Source organism: Falco biarmicus, chromosome 2 (genome assembly GCF_023638135.1).
Source record: "Falco biarmicus isolate bFalBia1 chromosome 2, bFalBia1.pri, whole genome shotgun sequence".
Taxonomy (NCBI): Eukaryota; Metazoa; Chordata; class Aves; order Falconiformes; family Falconidae; genus Falco; species Falco biarmicus.
The window spans coordinates 39908086-39931246 of NC_079289.1; positions in this window are offsets into that span (position 1 = coordinate 39908086).

Here is a 23161-nt window from a genome sequence, read left to right on the forward strand (position 1 = left end):
AAATAATAAAAATGTTTGACATATACTAACTGCATTTTCATTACAAAATTATAATTTTTTTCTACTTTATAATTTCTGATTGGCTTTACAGAGCAGTGGATCTAATTTGTTCAAAAAACAGTTCTTTTTTGAACATTTATTCAATGTCCCTAAAGAAGGGCTGTATTCCAAGTACTCCCTTATACAAAATTCCAAGTAGAAAACAACAGGAAAATAAATATCAAGATTTCTGCACACCTTAGACTGTACAGAACCTTTTACCTGACAGCTTCCCCCAGAAAGCTATTTTTCTCTCTCCCACTTGAATGTCCTCATGCTCGGTTTCTGCCAACTGGCCCTACGATAATAATTAGGGTTGTTAGTCTCTGCCTACCTGAAATAATTGCAGTGTAATTATCCTTACCATCCTGAACATGAGGTGCCTGGATAGAAGCAAAATTTGCCTACGACTGGACAAACAAAAGACAAAAGGACAAAAGGATAAGCAGCAACCTGCTTGTCATTAGGAAGTTAAGTAAATTACTTTGAACTAGACCTACTTTATAAGCACACTCACATGCTGAGATTGCAAGCATATCAATTTTTTTAATGTTTACTCCTTGAAATGGACTACAGAGCCCTGTATTAGGTGTATGGGCTTCTTATATTACGTTTGGCAATAGGTAAACACAACAGCTCAGAAAGAGATTCCAGCAAGTGTACAGATATACGATGATACGGTGTACAGAAACTCACCCACAGCTGTAAAGCAAGAACTGTCATGCTCTATATTGACTCATCTTGAGATTGTAAGGTGACAACTTCAGTTAACTGGCCTTCACGGTTGAAAGTACTATCCTAAATACAGACTTCATGTTTCTTTTAAGATAAGAGTGATGGTTTCTAGTGTTTAGTTCATTCACCCTGGCTATGAGGTTGCTATCTGAAAAGTTTAGAATTCCATTTTCAACCTCACAATAACATGTCTTAACAATTACATTGCAGGATATCTTGGTAACCATATGAGGCTGTTCTTTATCTCTCTTCTTGAAGCCTTGTCATGGGGGCAAATAAAACAAAACATGATTCATCAAGAAAGGAGGAAAAAAAGAAGGGAAAAGAAGATATTCAGCTGAAGAGCAGAGACTTCGATCTAGGTCTATGCATTCTGCATGACACAGTCACTGGGTAAAATACAAATACACTTCAGGTTCAAGACTGAAACTGAGTATGTCCACATTCTACGCATGGAGATTCAGTAATTAAGATTCTTTATTCAGTGAATCTTGAATTGTTGTTTCTGTGTAGACACACAGCTTTTGCAGGTGTGATTTCAGGTACACATGATCCATTCTAACCTGAAGTACTGTGGTAAGAGGTAAATACCACTTTCATGAAAAACAGAAACGGGAGTTAGCGTTTGTCAAGCTGATACCAAAATTGGATTCATACTACGTTTTATTAATACATTATTGCCTATAAGGTTGGGAAGACTGTTTCTAAAAGAGTAGTCTCTTCTCTTGTTACTGGATGTTAACGTTCCTATTTCTAGAACTGTTGATATCAGTTTATAGAGGTGACATGCTGAATCTCAAATTTGAGCAAAAAGTGCTGAAGATTAAAATGTACATCTTTCCTTAACAATCAATTCATTTTGGATAACTCTAGATCTTTATTAGCATTTTTAGATCCTCTTTGTGAAGCAACTTAATGTTCCTGTATGTACTGAGTACACACCCCTGTACATGTTTTGTGAAGAATACCTAGTCATCCAGCTCAAGACACTTTTCTGTGCAGTTATGCTAAAAGTTAGGCTATTTATGTCATGTTTCTTTATCTACAGTAACTTATACTACCTGTGACTTAAACTAGCCTGTTTGACTTTAAATTACAATAGAGCAGAAAAAAAATACCTCAAACAGCAAGGCAAAGATCTCACAACAGTAGCATCTAGGTCATAAGCAGACTCTTCATTGTTAGTCCTTATTGTTTTGGACATAAGCTGTATATAGTAGACACAGCACCTTTCCTCTGACATCCTGCTCAGGATAAGCTGTCAAAGAAACCTCCAGGTCAGAAGCCCAAGTGGTCATCCTGGACATGAATAAACTTCAGCTTTACTCACTAATCCAAGCAAGTCATAAATCCATTATTTGAGCTACCTCTTAGACAAGATGCATTGATGAGGTTCATCCCAAGGTTATGACATTCATCCCAGGATCCTGAGGCACTTAGGAGATTTACATGTTAACCCACTCTCCATCATATTTGAAAAGTCATGAAGTCTCCAATGACTGGAGAAAAGGGAATATAATTACCCTTTAAGAAGGGTAAAAAGGAGGCCCCTGGGAACTACTGACCCACCAGCCTCACCTTAGTGTCCGATAAGATTATGGAAGAGATCCTCCTGGAAGTTATGTCAAGGCATATGGAAGATAGGGAGGTGATTAGAGATGGGCAACATGTCTTCACCAAGGGCAAATTGTGCCTGATTAATCTAGCGCCCTTCTACAATGGAGTGATTGCATCAGTGGACAAGGGAATAGCTGCAGATGTCATCCACCTGGACTGCTCAATAGCTTTTGTTAAGGTATCTCCCCAATATTCTTGACGTTAAATTGGAGGCATATGGATTTGATGGATAGACTAAAAGACAGATAAAGAATTGGCTGGATGACCGCGTCCAAGTAGTTACAGTCAGTGGCTCAATTTCCACATGGAAACCAGTAACGAATGGTGTCCCTTAAGAGGTCATACTGGGACTAGTACCATTTAATATCTTCAGCAGTGAGATAAACAGTGACATTGAGTGCACACTCAGCAGTTTTGTGGATTACCTTAAACTGAGTGGTACAGTTGATACACTAGAGGAAAGGAATGCCATCCAGAGGAACCCTGACAGGCTTGAGAAGTGGTCCAATGGGAATCTCATGAAGTTCAAGAAGGCCAAGTTTAAGGTCCTTCACCTGGGTTAGGGCAACCCCTGGTATTAATACAGACTGGGGGATGAAAAAATTGGACACGAGCTGGCAATGTGTGTTTGTAGCCCAGAAAGGCAACTGTATCCTGGGCTGCATAAAAAGAAACGTGGCCAGCACGTCAAGGGAAGTGATTCTCCCTCTCTACTCTGCTCTTGTGAGGCCCCACTTGGAGTACTGCCTCCAGCTCTAGGGCCTCCAACATAGGAAGGATGTGGACCTCTTGGAAGGAGTCCAGAGGAAGGCCATGGAGTTGATCAGAGGGCTGGAGCACATCTCATATAGAGACAGGCTGAAAGAGTTGAGGCTGTTCAGCCTGGAGAAAAGTAGGCTCTGGGGGCACCTTATGGCAGACTTTTAATACATAAAAGGGGCTTGCTTATAAGGATGATGAAAAGGGACTTTTTACTAGAACCTGTAGTGACAGAACAAGGGGCAATGCTTTGTCCTGGTTTTGGCTAAGGTGGAGTTAATTTTCTTCTCAGTAGCTGGTGCAGTGCTGTGTTTTGGATTTGGTATTAAAACAATGTTGATAGCACACTGATGGATTTGGTTGTTGCTGGGTCATGTTTATACTAAGTGAAGGACCTTTCCATTTCTCAGGCCCTGCCAGACATAGGGCTGGAGCGGCATGGGAAATTGGGAGGGGACACAGCCAGGACAGCTGACTTGAACTAGCCAAAGAGGTATTCCATACTATGGGACATCATGGTGAGTATATAAGCTGCGGGGAGAAGAAGGAAGGGGGGGACATTTGGTGTTATGGAATTTGTCTTCCCAAGTGACCATTACGCGCTATGGAGCGCTTGTTCCTGGGGATGGCTGAACACCTGGCTGCCAACGGGAAGTGGTGAATGAATTCCTTGCTTTGCTTTGCTTCTGTGCATGCAGCTTTTGCTTTGCCTGTTACACTGTTTTTATCTCAATCCATGAGTTTTCTGACTTGTACTCTTCCGATCCTCTCCTCCATCCCATTGTGGGAGTGCACGAGCGACCATGGAGGGCTTGGTTGTCAGCCGGCGTTAAACCACGACATGGTATTAAAATGAAAGAGGGTAGATGTAGATTAGATATGTGTGGATAACTGGCTAGCTGTAAAGGGTCACATAGACGTAGTCCAGCTGGCTGGACAAAAATGCACATCGCTCTCAGCTTATCTGAAGTAAAGCAAAATACACTGTCTTTGGCTGTCCTTGTTACACAATAACAGGAAGATTTTGGTGGGAAAAGAATGTTGCAGGTGGGAACAGAAAACTACAGAAGAGAAACTAGGGGTGGGCTTGGTATTTAGGCAACTAACCAATAATGAGCTTAACTTTTGTAATATGTATGAGCTAATTATAAGAAGGCATAAAAGGTGACTGTAAGAGACAATAAATGAAGTCTGCTGATCACTCATATTGAGCGACTGTGTCTTCCCTCCGTCGCAACAAATGGCGCCCGAACAGGGACCCTAGAGAGGGCTGAACCTGCGAGCCACGGTTCGACGGAGATTCGGGTACCGGTCCTGAAAGCAGCGCAGGAGGCGGAAGGGCACAGTCCCCGCGCCCGGGAGCACCTACAGAGGGTCCCGCCGGCCACGCGTCGCCGAAGTCCCGCAAAGGCTGCAACAGCGCTGACGAAGGCATGGAGAGACAAGCGACGTACGATTCGCTCATATGCTTTTTAGAAAAGCGGAGCGTTCGGGACACAGATTGTAAAAAGGAATTACTCGGGTTATTAGCGTATGGGATAGCATCCGGGTCCCCCGCGGCAGCGGCGAGCGGCGGCGCAGCCCGGCAGGCCCCTTCCCGGCCGCGGTTTCTCTCCAAGGCACCATCCCCCCCCCTCCGATCGGCGCCATGGCGATGCAAGCGGCCAAGCGAGCTGACATCCGGCTGCCCCCAGAGGTCAATCGGATCCTTTATATTCGGAACCTGCCGTATAAAATCACAGCGGAGGAAATGTGTGATATTTTTGGGAAATACGCACCTATTCGACAACTCAGAGTTGGAAACACTCCTGAAACAAGAGGAACAGCTTAAGCTTCTCAAGGAAAAATACGGAATTGATTACAAACCCACCAACCCCTCCCCCCCACCCCAAAAAAAAAAAAAAAAAAAAAAAAAAGTGCTTCAGATGTCACCTACAAGAAATGGGTTTCTGCTTTGAACTAGCAAACATCTCTGTGTTTAAAAAGAAGCCTTTTTGCCTTGATGGAGATAATTTATTCTGTATTCTGTATTTATGCTGTATTCTGAATGTGGAAATTGGTTGGGACTAGGAGGCTGGCTTAGAGGCATTTTGCAAACGGGATTATTATTTTTGATCATTATTGTAATAATAGTTTTTTGATCAAAACCAGCCAAAATTATTTGTAAGCATTAGGCATATGTGGAAGAGAATGCCTTTATTTGAATCAGCAGTTAAGGTGTAGTTTAGTCTGAGGCTGTGGTTTTATCTGCTTCTGGTGACTTTTTGAAGTGATTAAATCAGAGATACAAGGTATACTAAGAGTTATGAGGTAATAAGGTAATAATCTAAGTAAGGGTGCTGTCTTTTATATCTACAAGTGCAATATGCTTTTATGTAGCAGAGAGAAACTTTGACAATAATGTTGCTTGAGCGAGATGTGCATGTGACAACTTGGGGAAAGGGATATCACAACTGGAGTGCAACAGTGTTTCTACGTCTGGCAGAGTGAAATCTTTCAAGACCTGAGTTTAGACAGTCTAAAATAAGTTGTTAGTATTCAGAAAACCCATCTTAAGCCTCTTTTGCTTACATAGTGTTATGGAAGTCAACTGCTATTGTAGAGAATTAATGATTTTTTAATACATATTAACAAATACTACTATTTTAACTTGAGGCAGTTGAGTGAAAAATACTCACGTGTAGCATTTGAGGGAAGGTCAGCATAAATCGCACTTACATTAAGACTGCATTTTTCATTACTGTACTCGTTAAGATTCGATGATGCCATAAGGCTAAGGCCTTTTATCACAGATCGGTTCTGAACTAAAAGGTGTGTGCACATGTAGATATGCACATTTGTGTTATTTTCCTTAATTGGCTACAAAATAATATAATTAGGTTGGGGACTAGATCTTGGGAATTTGTCTATTATACTTCTGTTTGTTAACGAACGTGCATAACATACAGCACCCATGTAGGCTTGGCTTGTGGCATAGTTGTCAAATTTAGCATAGACATTCAGACAGATAAGCAACGTACTCTTCTTGTGTGTATCACCTACAAGCCATTATGGCTTAGTGTGTAAATCTGTAGGTAACTATTGAAAAAAACACTTATGAATGTATATAGCTTAGAACTAATTTTTTCCTTTTGTTAATTCTTTGATATCAATGAGGTATTCTTCAGAAAATGTATGGACTGGTTGGTTGCATAAGGGCAGTTGTTATTTGGACAGAAAATTGTTAATGGTCAGGGATTTTCCACTAAAATATTTGCAAATATTCCTAGTCAAACATCAGTTTGGTTTCTTTTGGGGTTTTGAGCTTGCATTAGTCCATGTTCAGAACTTTAAAATTACCTTTGAATTTTTTAAACTTTTTATATCACTGGAACAGAAAGAGCATCTAAATTAAAGCTTCAAGCTAACTTTATTTTTCAAGTATTTCAGGAATTATACTTCTGAACTGAGATTTTATAAGTTGGCTGTGTATTTTCCTGTGTTAAAACGCTGTTATTGAAAATGGTCAACCGGGCCTATGTCGCCCAAAATAAAAATGGGGGAATTGTGGATAACTGGCTAGCTGAAAAGGGTCACATAGACATAGTCCAGCTGGCTGGACAAAAATGCACATCGCTCTCAGCTTATCTGAAGTAAAGCAAAATACACTGTCTTTGGCTGTCCTTGTTACACAATAACAGGAAGATTTTGGTGGGAAAAGAATGTTGCAGGTGGGAACAGAAAACTACAGAAGAGAAACTAGGGGTGGGCTTGGTATTTAGGCAACTAACCAATAATGAGCTTAACTTTTGTAATATGTATGAGCTAATTATAAGAAGGCATAAAAGGTGACTGTAAGAGACAATAAACGAAGTCTGCTGATCACTCATATTGAGTGACTGTGTCTTCCCTCCGTCGCAACAGATATGAAGAAGAATTTCTTTACTGTGAAGGTGGTGAGACACTGGAACAGTTTTCCCAGAGAAGCTGTGGATGCCCCATCCCTGCTAGTGTTCAAGGCCATATTGGATGGAGTTTTGAGCAACCTGGTCTAGTGGAAGGTGTCCCTGCCCATGGCAGGGGATTGAGACTATGTGATCTTTGAAGGTCCTTTCCAGCCCAAACCATTCTATATGGTTTTATACTATTTATGACATCTTTGTGAAAAGGAGTTTTTTGATAATTTTGGCCCTGCTCAGGTTCAGCTGTATAACAGAGCCTAAGCAGTTTGATACCTATCAAAACTAAATGCTACTGTGGACATGTGCAGAAGTTTAATTCCATCAAGAGTAAATATAAAGGAATGTAAGTACCCCTAGCATTATGCAGTGACTGATCAAGGGATTTTAGATCACAATACGGGACCTAGAAACATTCATTTAAATCCTTTACTGGATTTGACTATTTATATCAATGCAATTTGCAAGGAAATAAAAATTATTCAGACCACTTTGGTGGAAGCAGTATGAAACTAGAACAGCACAGCCCTTGTGAGTTTGTTTCAATCTCAGAACTCAAAGCTCTGAGTCCAATCCTGTGGTATTTCTTCTAGTAAAATTTCTAAACTGTGTACTTAATAATAGTGGGTTTAAAATATCTTGTAGTAATAATTATTTCTATGACAGCCCAAACACTGAAGGGCTTTTTGTGATTACAGTCACACAGCAATGAAACTTTTAGTATTGCTGTCATAGAGCTCTTATTAAAATTCAAGCCAACTACTTATCATTCAGTTCTTCAACTGGAAAACCATTAAACAATAAAAAGAAACATGAGCAGGAAGAAGGATCTATTCCAAATGCTCTTGCATGATGTCCCTTGCCAGGGAAAGGACTCTTTGGCCTCTGTGTACTTGGCTTGCTAGTTCTTTGCAGCTTTCATTTCTATACAATTAATAGTGTCTCAATCTGTCATGTTGAAAAAGATGGACACAAAGGAAATAAACATTTTTGAAAAAAAAAATAACTGTCCAATAAAATAGTTTAAAATTTATAAAAGAGATTTTATTAGGATCTGATTTTAAGATTCTGTTTGAATTACTAATTTAGAATTCAGGATTTCTCTCAGTCTTGGGCATTCCCCAGAAGAGAGGAAGGGAGATAACGTGAAATGCTTGCAGCATATGCAAAGCTAATCAGACACTGATTTCCTATGTATTTTAAATGCAAAAGCCTGGAAGCCTCTTGTTTGTGTGACAACAGAAGCATCCACGATTATAATAGGTTACATCAAGTTTCCTCCTCTTTTCTCAAAATGTAAATTCCACCACCAGCAGCATTTTCCCTTAAATAAATAAATAAAAAAAATGCAACAAAACCAATTAATTCATGTTGCCAAGTATACGAACAGACGATTCTACACTGCAACATACTGTTCAGAAAATCCTACTGGTAAATACAGGAAGTAGGACACAGGGATAAATATAGCATTTGCCCAATCCATTAGTAAATTCTGATATATTCTCTTTCTCTGTTCCTGCTTACTTGCCAAATTCCCTCCCTCTCTCCCTCCCTTCCTCTTGCTCTCTTTTCATTCTCTCCATTCTTTGGAAGTTTTATTTAGAAATAAGGAAACTAACAAACAAACAAACCAACCTCCTTTCTTTATTCCTTTCTCCTCCTCTCCACCTTAAAAGAAAAACAAAAGAAGAAAAAAGAAAACAAACAAACACCAAAACAAAGAAACAAAACCCCAAAGCCAGCCCAAACCAAAGCCATTCCCCAATCCTAGAAAAAAACTTCAGGAACAATTGATTCTAGTCTATACAGATTTAAAAAAAAAAAAAAAAAAAAAAAAAAACAAAAAACACCACAAAACCAAACAAAAAAACCCAAAACAACATAAAAAGGAATAAATTTTGAATCTCGGCTGTGACTTTTTGGACACTAGAGTTCAAAATTTGAACCTTGCAACACCTATGAAATTAAATCCTTTTTTGGTACAAGCCCAAACATGGTAGCTTTGATTTGGCGTTTTTTTTTCCTTACGTTTAACATATCAATTACCATTTCAGCCTAACAAATACTATTTTTTTCTCCACTACTTGTGCATATTAAGTTTTGTATCTGACTATTGCCTAGCCTTTTGTGTCTTATGTCCTGGGAATACCACATGTGGTATGAAATCCTAATGTTATCACAGCATAACAAACAATAATCTTTCTCATCTGAGGCAGGGGAAAGCTACTGTACAACTTTCAAGCTTTAGCTGGGAATCTATAAAAAAGACACAAAAATAACCCTAAACAGACCCCAAGACTAAGGAGAAAGAAACCGCCAGTATTTAACTCCTCCCAGAGAAGAACTTGGGATACCAGGGGCATTACTACCTCACTTCTTTACAAAGATATGCTGTCCACCTTAGGACCCACAGGGACATCAGAAAGGTAAGAAAAAAGACCAGAAAAGAGATTAACACAAGTGACATAATTGTGGGTATTTGCAACAGACCACACGGTCAAGATAAATTGAAGAAAACTTCTTTCAAGAACTGGAAGATGCCTCACATGTTCAGGCCTCAGTTCTCATAAGGAACTGTAATGATCCTGACATCTGCTAGGCTAACATGGCAGGGTGATCTCTTGAGAACATCAAAGAAAATTTATTGATGCATGATGAGCCAGCTAGGGAAGCTGCTAAGCTACACCTGTTACTCATAAATAAGTATAATTTGTTCAGTGTATGAAGACTGATGGCAGTCTTGGCAACAACAACCATACATCAAAGGACCAGCAACAAGGCATATACAAAATGCTAAGATCTTGCCTCAATCTTTAGTGTTAAGTTTTGTCCTCAGACCCTGAGGGTCATTGATCCTACTGTCAGATTCTAGGGGAGTGAAGTATTACCTATGGTAGAGGAAGATTCTGTCAGGGACCACTGTGTTCAGTTAGACATACAAAAGCCCTTGGAACAAGACGGGGTAAATACCAGGGTAGTGAGGAAGCTGGAAAATGCCACTGAAAGAAAAAATGCGATATTACCGTTGGTCATGGAGATTGGAGGAGGTTCATGATGATTAGAAATATGCAAATATACCTATCTTAAAGAGGGCAATGATGTGAGAAACTATAATCTGGTCAACCTAACCTCAGTCCATAGGAAAATCATGGAGCAGATATAATTGGAAGCCATTTCCAAGGACTTGAAGTAATTGTGGACAATGAGATTGTATTAAGCAAAACAAAATCATGTGTGACAAACCTGACAGCTGTCAGTGATCACACAACTAGTTTTGTGTGCAAAAGGAGAGTGGATGTTCTATACTTTGACTTAGCAAGGCCTTCAACAAGGTCTCCTATAATATATTCATGGCCAAAGTGGTGAAATACAATGCATAGAAAACTGGCTGGGAAACAAGCTTTGGGGCTTGTAAGAAATCAGTTAATCTTTCTCATTGGTCAATAATGAGTTCAATATTGTTTAATGTCTTTATTAACAACCTGAACTGTGAGATGGAGTGTATTCCTAGCATGTTTGAGGGTGAAAACAAACTCATCAGAATGATCCATATATTGAAGGACAGGACTGCTACTAAGAAAGACCTAACAGAAATCTCATGGAGTTTAACAAAAGCAAATTCAGTGTCCTACACATAGGGAGAAATAAACCCATGCAACAGTAAGCAGCTTCTCAGGGGAAAAAAGAGTGCACTTGGTGGACCTAGCTGAATGTAAATCAACAGTATGCCCCTGCAACAAAGGCGGCCAACCACATCATGGTTAAGTTACCTCTTCTTGAGGTAGACTACCCCTTCTCAAGTAAACTTTATAACTAGGTGTGCCTGACTGTTAGGCAAATTATTTAGTTCACATAAATCCTAATAATCAAAGCTTTCTGCTGCTGCTGTTTGGCTATCTGAAAGTCTTTTTTCTTGAGGAACTTAAGTAACAATTACTTTATGCTTTTCTGGTACTAGAGTGATTAAGTCTGATTACAGTCTAGTTACTGTCTCAATTTTTCTTCATGTTTCACACATCAGCAAAGTATGAATGCCATTTCACAGAGAAAAAAAAGATATTGCTATAGCCTGAGGCATTTAATTTTATATATTACTAAGTACCTTCTGTAAACACAGGAGATTTAAAATTTTATTGGAAAAAGGAGAGAACACAAAAGCCTTTTTAAAGACTGAGTGTAAAGCAATGTAAACATAGGGATTGTTACATCCCTTTTGCAAAAATGAACTCATTAAAACCCAACATTTTATTAGCTGATGAAATAATTGTATCTACTCCATTTATTTAAAACTCTTTTTGTTGAATCATTAGTATTATCATATATAGCTGACTTTTTTGCTCTTCAGAATTTCAGGGAAGAGTCATACCATGAAAACATAGTTTAATTTATTTCAGTAAATACATGCTGTCTTCTGTACAAAATGTAAAAGATGTAGGAACACTGGCATAATCTAGCAATGAAGGATAATGTAATAGTATCAGAGTAGGAGACAAATCTCCCTTTCAGTGTTGTTATATTGATCCTAAAGAAAAACCCTACTGAGGTTTTGCATTTCAAAGTATTAATCTACTACCATTATTCTTAATTTCATAAATGGCCTTTCTGTGCTATGGAATATTTGCCAGATGTAGTGTAGGCACCCTCATGGCAGCACTCCATTTTAAACTCTTTACTTCAAGGGAGTTTAAACTCACAACATCTATCTGCCTGCAGAATTCTTTAAATACTAGTTTATAGACTTTCTTTGCTGGTCGTTGCTGTGCCATGTTGACACACATGTGATCAATGCTTTGTTAAGAGATTTTAATTCTAATTTCTTAAAATCCGATGAGGAGTGATAGTTATAACATTTGGCTATTTTTATCCATCCAGGATTTATAAAGAGGAAGAAGAAAAAAAAAAATCAGGTATTCAAGATGCATGTGGTTTATTGAAGTAATAAAGTCTAGCAACATCTAAAAAGTTGACTGCTTTTGAAGTACTGGTAGAATGAAATCCTGGGAATGGTATGAATAGAGGTACAAGTGCAATTTTGTTGGTGGTGGTTTTTGAGGGGGTGGGGTAGGTTGGGGGGATATTGTGGTCATTGCCACTCAGACTTGTTAAAATAATATCAGCTATGACTGCAGTAAATTTTATTTTGGCACAATTTTTTCAAAACCTTTATTTCATAGTATCTTGTTGAGAAGATTACCTGATTCTTCCCATATGTGGATTACAATCCTTCAGCTTCCTTTTAGTCCTTCCTTTGGTGCACTAGAAATGCATCTAGTGTATGACTGATAAATACATTCTAACATTTTGTTCTAACTCTACTGAAGAGACTAATAGTAAAGCTGCTTACTTGTGCAGCTAAAAATATCCTCCAGCAGAATAGGAAAATTAGTTTTATATTTCCTCTTCTGTTATTGGCAGAGCACCCAGTAATTATTTGTGTAGATGTTTTCAAGAAACCTTTTATTTTTTTTCTTTATTTCAAGAAATAAATTTTAATCTATGTGTCAGTAAACTCAGTTAAGAATTCCAGAATTTGGAAGAATAAATTTTTCAATTAGTTTTAGAAAGTAAGCATCTATAGAAAAGGCACTGCTTGTGTCAATGAAATGAGGGATTCTTAAGTGTAGGTAGAAGTCTGGTCTAAAATATAAGCAAAATGTGAAATTACCCTTACCGCATTTGGGAACAAGAAATCTCTTGCAAGAATCATTGACATATGCTAGTAGACTGTTAGATGATAACATATATCACTGTAGCATAAATCCAATATAGCTGAAGTATTCATATGAAAATAATATCATAATGTGTAAATAAAATAGCATAATAAAAGTATATCAAAGTCATTCTTAATAAAGAAGATCAACTCAGTTTTCTCTAAAAGCCATACCAGGGGATATAGATCAGCTTCATATATACACAAGTTCTGTTTTATAGTTTTTATAGTAAAAAATATACTCCCTACCAGAATCATCCAGAAGCTACAGATCAGTAAAAAGTCCTAGAACTATTTCGTCTGCTTTTAGCAGATTCTTTGTATTTTTATAAACTCATAAAATGACCAAACTGCAATGAGAGTATTTTTCCTTTTGACTGTATGTGTTGCCCAGAGGAAGTGTTTGTTGTGAAAGTGTTTGTTGTGTAATATAAAAGGACTTCAGTTAAATAGGGATGTTAATCTTAAGAAAAGTAAGGAAACTGATGTTTCATTGTTACTGTAACAAACATAATTTATACTCTTAGTCACTTAACAGCTAATGGATTTTTTTCAACTAAAAAAAAATCTAAAACTCCTATTCACTTATTTAGATAATTAGACACAATATGTCTCTAATTCCCTTTTTAAATCATTCAGATCCATAGTACATTTTACATGTAATTTGATTTTGAATAATACAACATTATAAGAGAATAGAGGTGAAAAACCCCAAACATTCAGATATAGCTACAATATAGATGACATTGCAAGGTCCTTTCCAATAATTTAATCTCACTGCGTGTGTTATAGGTTCAGCCACATTTACACATTATCAATAATGAAACAGTTTTCTTCATTAATACATTAAAATAATAGATAATTTAAATAGAGTTGATTTTTAATTTTACTTCCTTTATATAAAAGCAAAGAATCATACAAAAATCAAATATGATTTGAAAATACTGTGGTACATGGCATGTGTGAACGCTGTTTTAATACCTAAGAGATATTTGATGTCATAGTAATTAAATAAAGAAATAAGTTATTTAAAGGTTAAAAAGAATGTTTCTAGACTATCCCCAGCTAAGTCTTATACAAATAGACTATGGGGAAAAAAATAGGAAAAAACCACATTATTCAATTCCAATGGGAAAAGGAGGAAGAGAGACCACCTCCAGAGGAATAAAGACCACCTCCAGTGACTTAAGATAAAAACTAGAAATTGTTGAATTCCTGGTAGAAAAATTATTGGCCACACTTTTGCTACGCTGGAAATAATCAACAATAATCATCATCATACTTTACAGATGATTTTGCTTCTGTGACCTTAACTAAATACAATTTCGCATTTAATCTTTTTCCTTCATTTATGTGTGAAAGGTGCAGACTAGATTTTCTATGAATTCCATTAGTAAGAGCGAACAGGATATATGAATTTCTGTTCAGTTCTGTACCATTCTTGATATTTTTGGTTGATCGCTTTGAGAATTATATGCATCACAAAGAGATCTCTGGTCGTCTTATGCTTGTCTTACCTTTACTTACCTCAGTCCTTAGGACTAATCTGTGTACTGCCAGAGACTTGGGGATTAAGGTCAATAAACCTTTTCATAGAATATCTTGATGAAATAATAATAATAATAAATAATTTTAAAAATATATAGATACTTTGTCCTCAAGGATTTTATTTTACCTTTTTCTCCTTCCACTGTCTGGTAAAACATAAATAATGTTCTTAAAAAAAATATCCAAAGTACTCCTACTCATCAATTAGACAATTTTATTATTATTATATTTCTCTCTGATTTTATGCTATGGTTCATGGGCTATTTTGGGTTTAAATCTTTACAGTATCCTCTAATACACAATAGCTCTCCAACTGGTAAGATACTATAATATTATCTGGAGCCTCAGAGAAACAGGGGAAATTAAACAAGCTTCTGTAAGAATGAACAACTTTTTTAAAAATTGGTTTGTTTTATTCTATAATGACTTGTTAGGTTAATGAAGAAGACATTTAAGATAAGAAGTGTTCCAGTAGTGGAATCCGTTAATCTCCTATAAAAATATTGAATATATTATCTTTTTGCTCTCTTTCATGATCAGGGAAGAATCAACATTATATTTGAAACTGTGAGAAATTCTAATATCCTAAATCTTTGTCAGTGGAATGGAGAAAAGACCTGATCAGATTACCTGATACTGTGTAGTTATCCTAGCACTTATTTAATTATCTAGTGCTTTCTTAACATTTGGTAATAATTTATTAAATTACTTTGGTTTCTATGGACAAACCATTTCTAAGGCCAGAAGGGAATATTTATTCCGACTGCCTTTATAGCATAGGTCATTGAATTGCTCTAATATTTGTCCCCACATTTTGTGTTTGAGTTTAAAATCTCTTAAGAATGCACCCAGTCTTGACTTGAAGTTTTCAGTAAAGGACTTCCCTTTGGTAATTGGTGAAAAATGTATTCATTGCTTAAAATAGAATAAAACAATTTTGGTGAATCTGCTCTACTGATGGTCCGTTATCTCACTTTTTTTTTGAATGTTAGCTATTTTGGTGCCACTAATGTGGACAACTGAGATAACGTATTTGTTTCTGATTGATTAATTTAAATATTATATGAAAAAAAGTAATTATTTTCAGGAAGAATTATCTTACTCACAGGTTGTTTTGTTTTGTTTTGGTTTGGTTTTTTAAGATATTATCACTCCAAAACTCTTAAGTTATTTAAGTGCTTTGTTTTCTCATTGTATAGGTTTGTATCCGTTTGATCCCAGCATGGATTCCAAGACTGTATTGGAAACTGAAGGTGAGTTTGAGGAAGAGGTGATGTGCAACTCCCCTCCCACATGTGCCTCCATTAGCTAAGTCTCCAACTCCTGCTGGAATTGCCTGGCAGCTTGGAGCAACCACTCCAAAACTAAACTTTACCTGAAAGAGGGACTTCTACATATAGACATACAGCAAATGATGGTACTTCAAGGAATTTTATTATCTAAATAGATGTAATCCTAGCCAGGACATGGTTTTGGCAATCTTCTGCAGGTTTCAAGGGACTGCTAGACCCTTGGTAAGGTAAGAAAGAAGAGAGAACAAAATTTTCTTTGATGTAGTGAAAGAAAATGCATGCTCCCCACCACCAAATAAATTAGGCAAAACAATGACCTTTGTTATGTGTTGAATGCGGTAAGCAGAACCTAGTCCTGTGAGGGAACATCATGGGCAGGCTGCTTCATGAGGGGAGGCAAGCTGGCAGCCAGAGGTGAAAAGAGGTGAGCGGAGCAGTGGCCTCACTGATAAGGAGTCAAGAAGGTAAGTCAGCGAATCCAGGGTAAGATCAGGTCCTGAGACAGAGTTCAGGGTCATGTACAGACCACTGATCACCTGGCAAGCCAGGAAGCCATATCAGAAGGTCAGGATCAGGGTCAGGGTAAACAACGTGGTACACAACCAGGCATTGACATGCATGTGGCACACTCGAAGTGTAGCACAGGTGGGACCAAAAAGGAAAACCTCAGCTTCAAGCAGCTCCAGAAGGAGAGACAAGCCCTCATGGGCTTTGTTTGTGTGGGGATTTTTTGGTGGGTTATTTTGTTTTGTTTTGTTTTCACAACAGATCTTATCCACAAAGAAACTGACCTTGGGCTTAACCAGCCAAACACCTAGAAGCAGGGGTTGCACTCAGAACCCTGACAGATGTTCCCAAATCCTGTCAAATTGAGACTCAGAAGCTTAATTTCACCAGCATCATAAACAGCAATCCACATTATTAAGCTTCAAACCTGCCTCAGTTTCTGGCATCTTAAATCATTGAGTTAAACTACTATTCTCTTAGAATCATAGAATAATTTAGGTTGGAAAAGACCTTTAAGACCATCAGGTCCAACCGTTAACCCAGGACTGCCAAGTCCACCACTAAACCATGTCCCTAAGCACTGCATCAATGCATTTTTCAATTACTTCCAGGGATTATGATTCTACCACCTCCCTGGGCACCTTGTTCCAGTGCTTGATCACCCTTTTGGTGAATACATTTTTTCCTAATATGCAATCTAGACCTCCTCTGGAGCAACTTGAGGCCATTTCCTCTTGTCCTGTTGCTTGTTACCTGGGAGAAGAGACCTACCCTCCCACCTGCCTACAACCTCCCTTCAGGTAGCTGTAAAGAGCAATAAACGTTCCCACCCGAGCCTGCTCCTTTTCTCCAGGCTGAACAACAGCCCTAGTCCCCTCAGCTTCTCCTCATAAGACTTGTTCTGCAGACCCGTCACCAGCTTTGTTGCCCTTCTCTGGACACGCTCCAGCACATTTATATCCCTCTTGAAGTGAGGGGCCCAAAACTGAACACAGTATTTGAGGTGCGGCCTCAAAGTTCTTCCAGCATCTGACGTTAGAGAGTGGTGCACAAGTGTTATTAATGGATTATAATCTCATTTAGTCATTTCTTTTTACTCTTTTGACTGGAAGATAATCTAGGTGTGGAAAGCCAAGATGTGGAGATTAAATATGTAGCCAGCACAGGCTGGTCATGTAATAGGATTGTTAATGTGGGTAACTTGAAAAATCATGATCCAAACTGAAATAATTAACAAGTAGAGGAATAGTTTTATTAAGACTTTCCCTCTCAATGTCCTTTATTCTTTCCACTGAGATTATACAGAATGTGTGAATATATAGGTGATAAATGTGAAAGAAATAAAAAGAGTCATATGGGACCAGTACAGTTAGTATTTCAAGCAGTAACCCTTTTCAGACAAGAAAAGAAGATTGACTACCCCATCATCCTCTACATTGGACATTAGATAGCAATCATACACTGTAGGCAATAATCTTCCATTGGATCAAATGTGAATGTAGGTGCTTAATTTTACACACCCTGAATGCTTTGCTTGTAGTGATTTATTCCAGTTCAGAAAAAAATAGTGTGACAAAAAGAATAAAACTATGCACCTTATTTTAATCATAACTTGTTAAGTTATTGTTACTGTATTTGTTCTCACAAGGAGCATAAGCACAGCTGATCACTCCCAGTCTTTTATAAAAATAACCACAGTGGTGGTTCAATAACCTTCCTAAAATTGTTAATTCTTTTGTACTATTTGCCAACACTAAATAAATGCTAGTTTGATATCTGGTTAATAACTAAAACACTTGGGAAAAAAGCATACAAGCTATGCCTTTTTCATATTCCCTCTTATCCTTAGAAAATATTATTGCTGAAGGTAGAATTTTTTTTTGTTGTTGTTGTTGCATTGTCTATTAAGTCTCCCACAAGGCCAGGGGAATTGTGTGAAAGTTATCAGAATAAAATTATTGTCATTAATAGTATCTAGACAGAACCTGTGCTTGATCATAATGCGAATATCTTCCATCACCACTTTCTGTACAACTTTTCATCCTCATTGTAATTTACTCTGCAGCTCCATTAGGCAGTAGGAAAGCAAATTATTGTACTGCTCCCAAATAGCTCTGAAACAATGGTTATTTCATCAATAATTGGTATCATGGATTTGAGGTTCAAAAGTTATAGCCTAATTCTCTTTCCTTTTCAGTTTTGTACCATAAAGAACTGCAAATATTTACAGAACTGTATGGAGCCAAGTGGTTCTACTGTTCAGTTACAAAATTAATATGTTTTTTTTGGTTCATGAGAGTTCATGCAAACTGAATATGCTTTGAATCTAAAGTTAGACCAATCATTTAAACGGACAGCAAAAATTAAATGAAACGTTTCATACCTGTATGTTCTCTGCTTGAAAAAATAGAAACTATCGTTTATGTGAACATAACGTCCTTAAAATTGGTCCAAGGATGCCTGTCATGGAGAAATGTTGAAAGATATTTATACCCTGCCACACCTTGTTCCATTTCAGAAAGAAGCAATTGTATACTTTCAGCAATAAAAAATATTAAGTCATGACCTTGAAGACGTGTGGTGTGGGTTAGCTTCATTCACATGCATAAAGCTACTTCACTCTGGAAATTACATACCAGAGAAATGTGGAGTTGTCTGGAAAAAAGCCAGGGTGTGAGCTTCCAAGTACAGTGTAGACTGTCAAGTGAAGATACGAGATTTTCTTTATTTAGAAAAGTACATTTATAATTGAATAATCAGTTTGATCTACTGATGACTTCCCTTCCAATTAGTGTAAAGTTCAAAGTAACTGTTTCTGGCAGTGTAAGACACACTAAAGAAACGCGAGTCTTTAATAGCAAACTCAACTGAGAATTTTTTTTTTTTAATTATTATTTTATTTTGTTGTTGTTGTTGTTGTTAGAAAGAGTTGTAAATTCTCAGGACTTTGTTTCCATACAACAGTATGGCTAAATAATTTATATATATATATATACCAATATGTCTTCATTTAATGATACTGGTAGCATTTTTATGAAACATATCCAGCGTGGCCAACAAATACTGAATCTACTATCTTTTCTCCATCGGAACTCAGCCCTGGAATCAGCATTCCTTAGTTTTGAATGAAATCCTTTTCAAGATTGCTAAAATAGTGGTTTGACTGATACAAATAAGACATAAGCTGTAATTTAGGACCAGTACTACATGCAACAGCATGCTTACTATCCACCCCCACATCAAAAAGATTATACCAGTATTGGTGCTCTATATTCATGCAGACTTAGACTTCCTCAGTTTGATCCTCATTTCAGTTTCCTAAAAAGATTAGGCAGTATTTATCTCATGTGTTTTGTGAGATAATCTAAGATCAGTAGGGATACCTAGATAAGCACAGATAATTGCTCTGGGGCCGACATTCTCTGAAGCAAGCCTCATAGTGTTTAATTTCCTTATCTTGTAGGCAAGTAGGAACTGGGTCTTAGTTCCTGTTTCAGAAATCATCAAATCAGATTTTCATTAATTTTTACCAGTGTAAGATTGCAATTATCCAGGCTTCATTGTAGTATGGGTTTTGGACAAATAGGGATATATGATTTCTTCCTATGTTGTATTAGCACATGGCTTCTTTTCACAGTTATAATGCCTAAGAAAATGCTATTCTCTGCCAATCACAAAAGTTGTCTGGCACTGCTCTGAGCTGACCAACAGGTTTTGAACCAAATAAAGAGGACAATACTTTCACTTGTTGCTTGTAATTCTTTTTACCAGTGGTGAATAGCACTCTTCATAAAAGAATTAATAGCTGTTTATGTGTGTAATGATAACTGACTGCAGCTATTTTTAAATTACTTGTCTTTTGTCTGCCATAGTTAAAAACAGAAAAAAATGAGTTTATCTTTTTCTTTCAGGTAGGTCTGTGTGCCCTTTTGTGCAATACATCCTTTTCAGCATGCATCAAACACATTGCGTAATTGGCATACATTTCCCTCAGTAGGGATCACATTGAGGAGAAACTATGGTAGGCGTGTGGAATTTGAATAAGTCATTAAATACTGTTTTTTGAAATGAATGGTATAAAATAAACAGTAAAAAATGTTAAATTTCTCAGGTTATACATCCCACTCTATTAAGAGTAAGGATAATACAAGCACATCTCTTATGTACATTTTCCTGTGTCATAAGAGCACAATGAATTAATACCATTACAGAATGCATTTTAATATAGATTACAAAAAAAGCCAAGACAGAGGTTGTTACAAAGAAAAGAGAATGCAACTGATCTCGTACATGGCACTTGAAAGATATATTTGGAAGATTTACTTCTCAGAAATGCATTCTTCCACAGCTGCCTCCGTCTGATGAAATGGTTATTTTAACTTATTTTGAAGATTCCTCCATCAAAGATTCTTCTACCTCCTTTGCCATTTTCCAGCCTACCAGTCTCAAACTATGGTTTAAGATTATTAAATTTTATTTGGCTGTTTCTATCATACAGAAAAATACAGTGGCATAGTATGGAACAGTGGGTACACATGCTGCTCATACGTAAAATATATTTCTTATAATATTCTTTAGAAAAAGAAGAAATACTATATGTAAAGGAATAAATTGCTTAGTGATAGAAGGACAAACTAATTTTATAGTGTAAGGTTGTGTCTGAACCAAAGTCTCAGGTTGCATGTTAGAATTGTGCATTACACACAATTTGCAGCCACCTAATGGTTATCTTATGAATCATTGGGTAGAACTGTTGTAGGTTTTTTTCAAATGTCATTAACTTTTTATTATTCAAAAAAAAATCCACCAATATACTTTGGATGAGCAGCTGGAAATATATCTGCAGTGTGAGATTCTGCATTTCTCTAAATCTATAAAGTAATTTTTCCAATTGTTTTGTTCTTGTAATTTTATCTGGATTTCAGAACAAAAAAAAATTAATTTTACTTCTCCCTTTCCTATTTTAAATTCCTTATTTAGGTGGCAGAGGCACACGAACTACCTAAATAATGCTTTGCTGTTAACTTTACTTAATATGCCAAATCAGTTTAATTACAGTTTCTATAAATAACTGTGCAAAATACTTCCCTGAACAGAATGCACTTTTCCTTCTGTATGTGGCACATTTTAATACTTAAAAGCATTAGAACAGATGTTAGGTGCCTCCTAAACTTGTTTTCAGTTTTCTTTTATTTATATGTTAATGAGAATTTAATTACTTCATGAATACTTAAACAACATGAGGGTGCCTGATATCATTAGCTTGAACATGACAAGCACCTCAAGTGACCACATGGGAAGACTAAAATTGCTTTTAGTTCACTTGAAGACAGAAAGATGAATTCATTTCACCCCCTGCTATGTTTTACCTGACACACAAAACTGAATAATCAGTGGCACTGATTCAGTCTCCCTTCAGTGTGACTGAAAGTATCTGAGGAAAGAATGTACACTGAAGTGCATAAATGGTTCCTTTTCAGTTTGCTTCACTATCCTCCAGTAAACAAACTGGGAATGTTTTTTTACTGCGTCTTATTTCTTCTTAATAGTTTAAGGCAAGATTGCTTTCTGTCATGTAAATTTCCTTGTTCAAAGCTTGAAAAATTATGTACAACTTAGACATACCCTACAGTGATCAAATTGCCTGAGATGAAAAACAGTATGGAAAATGCTTAACTATGTCTATCAGGAAAGTTGTAATAAAAGCATTATTTGTGGGTGTTGCAAAGTAAGAGATGGAAGCTGACACTGACCTATGGAAATAAGCAAAGAAAATAACTAAGAAACTGATATTCATGGAATAGGACTATTAACAGTAGCTTTATTTTCTGCATGTTATGTTTGTGCTTAAACAGTGAATATATGAAGAAAATAATGTTTCTGAAGTGTGTAGGACACTGTTCTGATTTGTTCTTATGGTTTCATGATACACACAAGGAAAGAAAATGGTAATAACATAAGTGCTAAAAGCAAGGATGGTAACAACAACAAAAACAACACAGCCCCCCCCCTCAAAAAAAATATCAAAAAACAAAAACCCAAACCACCTTTCTTTTCAGGGGGTGGGAGAACATTTGCCCAATTTGATTCATACAATTCATCCGATTGCACATCAAGTGATGTCAGTTCCCACCCAGTCACATGGCCAGCCAGCTGAGGGAATGCTCTCAGTTAACTCACTAGTCAGACCCTTGAAGAGGCAGACAAGGGAACCCTTACAGAAACAATGTCTTTATTATCAAGTACAGGATACCTCAGATCACCCCATGTTTACCAGGAAGAAGGAAAGCTGTGGCTGGGTGACATTCAACCAGATCTATGTTGCTTAATGGGAGTCTCAATACTGATCTTTGGTGAGGTCAAGCTGGAACTTTCTTTTGTAATGTTTTCTTGTATCCTCTCCCCTACCTCATCAGTCAGTCTTTATAAAAACCTCTCTGTGCTTTGCAGACCTGATTTCACTTTCTATTCCCCCTTGCTTCATGTGGTCTTCAGAACCACTTGTTTCCCTTACTACTAAACTAGGTTAGCTGTCTAAACAAATAATAGTTGTTTACATAGACTATATTTATTGCTACATCTTTGTTGTAGAGGTTAGTTTGGCTGGGAGTAGGAACTATTCAGGGATATCCAGGGTAAGACCAAAAAGCAAATTAACAAAATCTTGTTTAGGCATCTGTATCAGAGCCAGTCAATCACAGACAATCCAGTTGTACTCATTAAGGTGAAATGGATACTGTTAGAGGAGGATTCATCTTATCCTAAACTGGCATCAAAAGTAGGTCAGAAGAATCACAATCTAAAAGTGACCCTGTTGATGATAAGGGAGTGTATGAAATCTAGCTTAGGTTCATATGTCTGTAGTGTAGGCATCTAAAGTTAGATGAAAGATGTATTATCTCTAGAGCTAGAAATATTAGTTGCTACAAAGGGCAAGACTGCTCAGAATCCTATCTTCTGTAGTTTGAAAAGCAAAAAAGACCTATAACTCCTCTGTGTTTTTAAACTTCCATATA